Source organism: Notechis scutatus, chromosome 1, assembly GCF_049901735.1.
Source record: "Notechis scutatus isolate UNSWTSFEM ecotype Mainland chromosome 1, rNotScu1.2, whole genome shotgun sequence".
NCBI lineage: Eukaryota > Metazoa > Chordata > Lepidosauria > Squamata > Elapidae > Notechis > Notechis scutatus.
Genome location: NC_142009.1, coordinates 29,144,609 through 29,154,714, shown reverse-complemented (window position 1 = coordinate 29,154,714; position 10,106 = coordinate 29,144,609). Strand labels below are relative to the sequence as shown.

Here is a 10,106-nt window from a genome sequence, read left to right as displayed (position 1 = left end):
ATCATCCATCTCCTCCCACTTGTGATTGTAGGATTGTAACTATTGCTTGTATCCTTACGATTTATATTGACTGTTTCCTAGTATGATTTGATTGTTGATTGTACCCTATGATTATTAGGTGTTGTACCTTATGATTCTTGATTCTTAACGAATGTACCTTTTCTTTATGTATATTGAGTATTTACACCAAGACAAATTCCTTGTGTGTCCAATCACACTTGGCCAATAAAGTATTCTATTCTATTCTATTCTATTCTATTCTATTCTATTCTATTCTATTCATCTGACTTCACCTGATGAACAAACGTCAGCTGGGCATTTCAATAAATTAAAATTAATGTAATTAATTAATGTAATTAACAGGAAACTCCCTAGGCAAATAACTTGCTTCCCACCCCCCTCTGTGGCTGAATTCCAGGGGTGATTCGACGGCAGGAGAGAAAACATTGTTTGAACTTTAGCTGAGTCACAGGCTGGAAATGAAACTAAGATTGCCGTTCTCACGCCTTCACAATCAACAGGGCTGAACCTCGTGAAAAATCAGGGCGGAAAAGTTAAATGGCAATGCAAAGCGCAGCACCTCAGCCCCAAATCTGCCCGCTCGGAGGGCTGTTAAAGGCCAAGGCGAGGGCTCGCCGGCGCCACCGGTGACTCCGTCAAAGGCGCGAGATTCGCCGGCGGCCCCAATGCCTTTAACTCGGCTGCTGGCCCGAATAGCTGGGACTTTAAGGTCTCAGGAGCGCTTAAGGAGCCTCTCCCTCTCCCCGCGCTCTTCCCACGAGAGCGGCCTACAGTGCCGGGCCGGAAACTTTTAACCGTTGCTCTTTCATACCTGTCTGAAGACGGACAGGTGGATCCTCGGAATTTTTCTGAGGTAGAAGACTAAGTAACCAGGAAGTAACTGCCACCCTGCCTGAGAAGAGTGAGCCTGTTGCCCGCCGCCTACCATAGCCATCTCCCTGATTGCTGTAGGAAGCAAATTTCAGACCCGGTCCTCGGAAGGAAGAACTTTTTCCTCGCTAGCAAAACGAGACGCTCGGGGAGCCCGGAGGATCCATCGCCTCCTCCCTCGTGGTGAGTGTTGCCATTTCCTCCGCCACCTGCAGCTTTCGGGGAGATGAATGAATCAGCATTAACAGCCCTGGCCTCTCCGAAGTCAGCTTTCCCTAACGGGGTGCCCTCTAGGTATCTCGGTAAGCTTCCGAACCCGCTGAAGGTTGTAAGGTTACTAACTTGGGGAACTGCTGCGTTGGAGAAAGCTCCGTCATGGTCTAGCAGCTGTCCAAGCTGAGAGTTGTAGGGAATCAAAAAGTGTTAGCTTGGGGAAGACCATCCATCCTACAAGATCTGCCTGGACGAGGATGATCTCCAGTGAGCTCAGGAGGCATTGTTGCCTGAAGCGAACACAGTTTCTCGCTTCCACTTGTGGATTTGACCATTTAAGCAATTTTCAACACTGGCAAAATGTTAAGAGTCCTCACTGGAAACAAAAGTTAAGGAGGTAGTTTGAAAAATATTTTAGCTTGAAAAATATTCCAGTTCTGCCCTCGAAGAAGCAGTAATTGCTGAAATAACCGTGGGGCTTTTAAAACTACTCTGTTTAAATTCACTTATTTTGAGTCTACAGAAAACCAAAGTAGAACAAATTTTGTTATCCTTGTTGACATCTGCCCTACCTCTTTTTCTACCTGTGACTTGATTTCTCTCCAAGGGAATCAGTGGTAAAACTCAACCAACTTAGTGTACTTTGAGATGACCCTTAAGCATTACTTGGAATAAAGAGAAAAACACTACAGCAAAGAATGACTTAAGCCTATCTCAATCATAGTTTAAGGAGGAGATGAAGATGTGGGACAAGCAGGAAATAAGTATTTGTTTAAACTAACCTGCTTTGCCCTCCGTTCTCCTGTTTGTTATTTCATTTACAATAGGTATGTTAGCAACTATAACATACCTCCACTCCCATCCCTGAGTTGCCCAGTTTCTGGTGAATTATAAGTCAGAGGCATTCTTGATATTTGGCAATAAATACACTGCTCAAAAAAATAAAGGGAACACGAAAATAAGACATCCTAGATCTGAATGAATGAGATATTCTTATTAAACACATTGTTCATTACATAGTTGAATGTGCTGACAGCAAAATCACACAAAAATTATCAATGGAAATCAAATTTAGCAACCCGTGGAGGTCTGGATTTGGAGTTACATTCAAAATTAAAGTGGAAAAAAACACTACAGGTTGATCCAACTTTGATGTAATGTCCTTAAATCAAGTCAAAATGAGGCTCAGTGGTATATGTGGCCTCCACATGCCTGTATGACCTCCCTACAATGCCTGGGCATGCTCCTGATGAGGTGGCGGATGGTCTCCTGAGGGATCTCCTCCCACACCTGGACTAAAGCATCCTCCAACTCCTGGACAGTCTGTGGTACAATGTGGCATTGGTGGATGGAGCGAGACATGATGTCCCAGATGTGCTCAATTGGATTCAGGTCTGGGGAACGGGCGGGCCAGTCCATAGCATCAATGCCTTAGTCTTGCAGGAATTGCTGACACACTCCAGCCACATGAGGTCTAGCATTGTCTTCCATTAGGAGGAACCCAGGGCCAACCGCACCAGCATATGGTCTCACAAGGGGTCTGAGGATCTCATCTCGGGACCTAATGGCAGTCAGGCTACATCTGGCGAGCACATGGAGGGCTGTGTGGCCCCCTAAAGAAATGCCACCCCACACCATTACTGACCCACTGCCAAACCGGTCATGCTGGAGGATGTTGCAGGCAGCAGAACATTCTCCACGGTGTCTCCAGACCCTGTCACGTCTGTCACATGTGCTCAGTGTGAACCTGCTTTCATCTGTGAAGAGCACAGTGCGCCAGTGGCAAATTTGCCAATCTTGGTCTTCTCTGGCAAATGCCAAACATCCTGCACGGTGTTGGGCTCTAAGCACAACCCCCACCTGTGGACGTCAGGCCCTCATAGAATCTGTTTCTGACCATTTGAGCAGCCACATGCACATTTGTGGCCCGCTGGAGGTCATTTTGCAGGGCTCTGGCAGTGCTCCTCCTGTCCCTCCTTGCACAAAGGCGGAGGTAGTGGTCCTGATGCTGGGTTGTTGCCCTCCTACGGCCTCCTCCATGCCTCCTGATGTACTGGCCTGTGTCCTGGTAGCGCCTCCATGCTCTGTACACTACGCTGACAGACACAGCAAACCTTCTTGCCACAGCTCGTATTGATGTGCCATCCTGGATGAGCTGCCCTACCTGAACCACTTGTGTGGGTTGTAGACTCTGTCTCATGCTACCACTAGAATGAAAGCACCGCCAGCATTCAAAAGTAACCAAACCATCAGCCAGAAAGCATAGGAACTGAGAAGTGGTCTGTGGTCACCACCTGCAGAACCACTCCTTTATTGAGGATGTCTTGCTAACTGCCTATGCTTTCCACCTGTTGTCTATTCCATTTGCACAACAGCATGTGAAATTGATTGTCAATCAGTGTTGCTACCTAAGTGGACAATTTGATTTCACAGAAGTGTGATTGACTTGGAGTTACATTGTGTAAAGTGTTCCCTTTATTTTTTTTGAGCAGTGTATATTTTATCTTTTATTCTATTGTCGGATCAGATGAGGAGTCCACAAAGTCCAACATTCTGTTTCTTGCAGGTATCAATTGTGGGTAGAGGTAGGTGATAGCCTTCCACAGATATACTTAATAGATATTAGAAAATGTGCTGCAAGGGTGTAAAAATATGGCATAATAGGTTCATGAGATACGCTGTTCACAACCCAGCCAACTAATCAGATTTTAGCTAGTGTTTGTATGAACCTGGCCTGTGTGGTTGGTTTACATTTCAGATTGTGCATACTTGGAGTAATCATGGTTTAATTTTTTATGCATTAATAATTTCTTGAGAACAAAACATTAACTATCTTGGCCAATTGCTATTAGTCAACTGGTAGTGTTTTTCCACCAATTTTCCAATCTGCCAGCGTATGATACCAAGTTGTAGTAAGTTAAACTTTTATTTTTTAAAAATCTAGCTAATATGTTTTGGAGGAGGAGTGATTTTTCATGCCTTAGAAAAATCACAATATGGAAGGGTCATAAAATATACTTTCCTCTTCACTTTACAGATGGGTTTCTTTGTCCCATGATTTTCTTAGCCAAAAACTTGTGGAGAATGTGTCTGGATCTTAGAAAACTGTCACAACTGATGAAAGCTCCATGGGTTGAGCTAATAAAGAAGTGTAAATGTAGTGCACTGATTTACAAATCCCAAAATTACTTGCTGGTGTAGAGCAATGGATAACAGCCTGGGTTTCTTACTTTCCTGCAGGTTTAATCTATATTAACTATTCTGTAACTCAACTTTTCTTATCCCAAATACATAGGGGCCAGATATTCCCAGAATTCCCATGCTGCCTAGGGAATCTTTGAAGAGTTCTTTCAAACAGCTACTTCATGTGCTTTCCTCCAATTGTTAGGTTGGGAGTAAGAGGTGTTGATATACAGGCCCCATAGCCTGTATTTACTGTGATTTAGGAATAGGACTAGGTTCTGCTATTGTCCAAACTAGGTTAGCATGGAACACAGCAATGAGTGTAGTGAGTGGCTTTCTTGGCTCCATTTTCACCCCTGGCTCAGGTCATCAAACCATTTGAGGAAGTTGCGAGCAATACATATAGCAGCACTGGCTACTACTGATTCACACCAGTTCAGGTGAATTGGATGTTAATTTTACATCTGGTTCGGTGAACCGGTAGTTGCAATGGCTGGCTGGCCCTCCCCACCCCGTCCCTCCCAGGAGTCTCCATGGGGCCCATTTTGGATCCCAGGTAAGTGCAGCGCCCACATGGAGGCTCGGAGAGGGTGAAAATGGGCCTCCCGGAGGCTGGAGGAAAGCCTCCAGAGCCCGGGGAGGGCGAAAACATCCCCCACCATGGTGCAGGACGGGGACTAGGCCACGCCCACCTAGCAACCAGATAGAGAACTGTTTGCTAAAATTTTGGAAGCCCGTCCGTGACTGGCATTCTGCTAAACTAATGTTTTAGCCACAAGATTATTGAACTCCTTCAAGATTGACAGTGATGTGGGAAACGAGAGAAGTCCCATGCAATTCTGGAAAAGGAATGTCAATGGAAAAAACTTAGTCCCATCTTGGGGATGAGTTAGGAAAGGCTGACATTTCTTACACTATTGTTCAACTGTTGGCTCATCTGTTCTTCCAGAAATTAAGAGGATTGTATCATTCCCACCTAAGGGGTGGAATACTGAGACAATAACTTCTCCATTTCTGTTTTAAGAGTTATCTAAACTATTGGAGTATTTTTCTGAATATCCATTCTGCAATTCTTTTAAAATTCACCAATTCATCTAAGGGTCACTGTATATCCTAGAATAGATGGCCTTGCTCATGTGCTTTCATGTCTGCCTTACATGTTTTCGATATGTAGGAAGGGAGGGATATTTTCCTTGAAAATATTAATATAACATTGCTATTGAAGTATATTAGAATAGAGCCAATTTTTAAAAAGAGCCAATTTTACATTGCCTTGTAGACTCATGTAAGTTAAGAATCTAGAAAATTTAATGTTAAAATATTTAACCCAGAACCTAAAAAGCTAGCACTTTGGCTCAGCCTTCGTTTGAGTTTTAGGGTGATGTAAAATTATATCAAGTTCTTTCATGGGAAAATATCAAAAGCAGACCCTAGACAGCTTCCTCAATAAAGAGGCCTTGAAAGCATAAGCCAAGCTGGTCATCATTGTTTCCTGCTTCTTCTGTCTCTTCTAGCATCCCTCCATGAGCTTCTGTAAAGTAGATTTCACTGGTTAGTTGGTTTATCTTTCTGCAAAGCTGGGGAATTTCATAAGCGTCTTAAGGTCCCTCCCTTTCTGTATTCATGGTTCCATTTTGGTGTTCAGTTGGGAGGTAGAAGGAAAGATGAATGTATGAATGATGGGGATTCCTCTCCCCCCCAATGTTGGAGTTCTAACTTAATTGGGTTTCTAGTAAGACCGTGTCCACGTTTCAGGGACTTTTTAGCAGAGTTCCTATCTGGATAATACCAGTAGCAAGTTCAATTGCTTAGAGGGATAGACTTCTTGTTGAACGTCTGCCTAATTATGTGATGAGGCATACTATCACATTTTTTTCATTTACATTTATATGATAAAGATATTTTATGTGAGAGAGCCAGAGGATGCTTACATAGTGATAAAGTTAGCAAATGACATTTGTAGACTGTTGGATGAATTACTGGCAGGAAAAACGGGGAAAGGGGATTGATGTTATAATCTGAACATTACTCAGAAAGGGGAATAAAGTATTTAAATGTTGTTCTTCTGAAAGCAAGAATAGGGATATACAACTCAATAGTTGCAATAAGGTTCAATTCAGTGCACTTTTCTTAGAAATAAAGCCTGGTGCCAAGGATGGGCTTGTTCATAGGTAATTCTTACTTTCTGTTTTCTTACAATAGAATAAGTTGTATTTGATCTAGTAATAGCAATCGCACTTAGACTTATATACCACTTCACAGTGCGTTACAGCACTTTTTAAACGGTTTTACAGACCCAACAATCAGGGTCTTCATTTTACTGACCTTGGAAGGATGGAAGGCTGAGTCAACCTTGTGCCGGTCAGTATTGAACTCCTGGCAGTCAGCAGAAATAACCTGCAATACTGCATTCTAACCACTATGGCACCACAGCTCTATCAATGGATTTTTCTGTCTAGCAAGTCAAAATAATATGGCACTCTACATTTGTAAACTGTACCTTTCAGCATAAACTGAGGTTCTAGGAAGGAAACTGATTAAATTCCACTTTTTAAAATTATAACTCAAAAGAAATCTTCTGAATATTTTAAATGATTGACTTGCTAGTTTGTGTCTTTTGGTTATCCATCTTAAACCCAATAGCCATTTATTATTTTTTAAATTCTAATTAGAATACATATTTGACTGCATTTCTTATCCATTTAAAGTGTACCTCTAAAACATTTACTGTGCATCTTAAAATAATTTTATGATTACTATTAAAAAACTATACTATTAAGATTCATCGTGTAAGTTGATTTTCAAGAAAGCAAATTCATCAAAGAGTAAACCTGCCAATTGTGTATGACTAAATTTGTTTTCCAGAAACAACAGTTCAGTGAGCATAGGTATGTTTGGTTTAAGGGCTAAGTCTTAGATTGGTTCAACATTGACAAAACCAGGAAATGAGAGGCTATTGAAACTGAATGCATATGCCCTCTGGTCAGTAAAAAAATTGGGCAAGTATAAATATATAGAAGATAAAAGGACTTGTTTCTTGAAGGACTTCCTGTCTTCCATTGTATTTTTTTTTCATACATCTGTCAACACCTTTTCCTATAGCAGCCCCTGCCCTCTAGAGCAAAGCTGGCTGAGGAATTCTGGGAGTTGAAGTCCACAAGTCTTAAAGTTGCCAAGGTTGGACACCCCTGCTCTAGAACGAGGTTTCCTTCAAGATCTGAATCATCCTTCTCTGCTGTTGTTTAATGTGCCTTAAAGTCTTAGTTCTTCACAGGGGCTTTTGGCAAAGGAGAGTAAAGACTGTTTGCTTCGTTCTTCTCCAGTTGGTTGTCAGTCTCACCATCTCCTATTTCTTTCAGTTATGAGCCATCCAGAGTCATGGGGAATTGGGCAGCATTCAAATTTAATTACTAAATAAAATAAAACTGCCAGATTTATCTTGCATAAATAATTGGTCTTTCCCTCTAAACTAAAGGTGTCAAACTCAATTTCACTGAGGGCCACGTCAGGGCTGTGGTTGGGGGTGGGGGGGGCAGGTGGATGGGTGTGACCAGCTTGACACTGCTCATGGGGCATGGCTGGCTGGCCGGGCGTGGCCAGCTTTGACACCACTCCCCAAACTGCTGGCATGTTTCTTCTTCGCATTGGGTAGACCAGGCCGAAGGAATGTGGTCTAGCACCTTACATTTTCCAGGATGGCCCCATGGGCTGGATTCGACCACATTGTGGGCCAGATGTGGGCCATGGGCCTTGAGTTTGACACCCCTGATCTAAACCTATTTAGGGAAGATGCCATCTCTCTGTGCCATGTGAAAGTGCCAAACCTTACTATAGAAGTAGTTAGAAGATAAAGGTCTCGCCAATCTTTTAGAAGAAGAAAACGGGGACTGAGAAATCACCTCAATAACAATGCATGGGAAGATCTTAGTAAAGATCAACATGCAACAGGTTTGCAGCCCCTTAAAGGGTAAAAGGTGAACCAGCGTGTATTAAAAATAGGTTGTGCTATCTTTTTTTCTTAACTAAGTAACAGCCCTTTCAAGGAACCTTTACATTCAGTAGATCAAGGGAATATTGTGAACATACCGCACCTAGATTTCAGTAGGGCATTTGATAAACTTGACTACATTCTCCTTTTTGATAAAATGGAATAAATAAATAAATAAAATGGTGGATGATAGTACCTGATCAACAGTAATATTTCTGAGAAAGATCCAGGGTGTCCTGGCAGACTCTAGATTAAGTATGAGCGGACATGTTGCAGCTGCCAAAAGAGCAGTGTAATCTTGGGCTGCATCAATAGCCATAATACAAGGATGCTGAGAAACTGGAAAGATTGCAGAGAAGATAATGAGGGGTCTGAAGGCTAAATCCTATGAGCAAAAGTTAAAATAGAGAAGATTAAGTGAAGACATCACAGGAGACTGCCAATACTTGAAGGACCAACATAGGCAAGAGGGTGTAGATTTATCCTCCATAGTGCCCAAAAGTAGGACAAGAACTAATGAGTAGAAACTTTACAGAGACTGATCCAAATTCAAAATAAAGAACTTCCTGACTATGAGAATTATTAAGCAATGGAACAGCTGGTCTCCTGGATTCACAGGTGCACTCCCTCACTGAAGGTTTTTAAACAAATGTTGGATATAGTCTGACGATTCCTGGCCACTGTCAAAACAACAAGACCTGCTTATCCCAGGTCTTTGGGTGGTTGTTCCCAATTCCCAACCCATGGAGCTAGATGAGAAGGATACTGTAGATGGCAGTATAGAAAGCTGCTCAGAGATCAAGAAGGACAAGAATAGATGCTCCACCATCATCCTGGCTCTGCCACAGGTCATTGGCAAGCATGACCAAAGCTGTCCCAGTATTAAATCCTAGTCTGAAACTAATCTAAATAATCAGTTGCAGGCCAACTGCCTTCTCAACAATCTTCACCAAAAAGGGAAGGTCAAAGATTGGTTGATAGTTATTGAATTTCCTTTAGCAACCACAACTGAGATCAACAATTCAGTCATTAAGGAAAGCACTCACTAAGTAAACCAAAACTGTGGTTATAATCTCTTTTCAGCTTTCCTTTGCTTTATAGACCTGCTAAAGTCTTAAATGCAAGTATTGATCACAAAGTTAGTTTTTAACTCTGTCATAACCGTGAATGGTTGCTAAATAACAAGGCGGTCACAAAACAAGGACTACTTGTATTCTTTATTGCTCCATAAGGCAGTAAAGCCATTCTGTTAAAATTATAAGGAAGGGGGCTCAGGCAAAATATCTGGAGGAATTGAGTGCATGAACGGTAAATCAGGGGAATACGCTGTCACGTGAAGTATGAATTCTCACTCACTAAAAGTATTCAAAGACCAGATGATAATCTATGAGAAATACACCAGTGGAATCTTGCACAAGCAGGGGTTGGACTAGATGACTTCTAAAGCCCCTTCCATCCTTGCAATCCTCACTTCTAGCAGCCTTTAGCTTCATATACCTGATTCCGCTTCCTCTTACTGACCTTGTGTTTGTTTGTGAAATAGGAAAGAGATTTTGAGAGCATGCAGGGTGCTGCAGATTTGACATCTCAGTACCCAGGTTCACTCCTGGGATTTTCAATTCCATCTTATTTGCATTACATTTTGCTGTTCTTTTGATCCACCTTGTCATCTTTCTGAATGGAAATATGATTTTTCCCCCATCCCATATTGCAGAGAAAGAGATTAGCCAACAACTGCTGTCACTCTTGGATGCAAGTATGTCAGGGAATAAAACAAAATTGTTTTCTGCAACAGAAGGGATCTTTTTTTTAGTGTTAACTCTTCTATTAA

General features: G+C 42.1%; 1 protein-coding gene across 2 annotated transcripts in view; it reads left to right on the top strand.

Annotated features, from left to right (window-relative positions):
- The first annotated feature begins 481 nt into the window (after window positions 1-481).
- Window positions 482-10,106, top strand: part of LOC113414575 (uncharacterized) — a 42,416-nt gene continuing 32,791 nt past the window's right edge. Inside the window, exon 1 of one of the 2 annotated variants that reach the window (XM_026671524.2) lies at window positions 482-1,074. The gene's annotated coding sequence lies outside the window, so the exon portion shown is untranslated. Of the gene's footprint in view, window positions 1,194-10,106 lie in introns of both variants that reach the window. The other variant, XM_087960100.1, reaches the window with a different exon arrangement.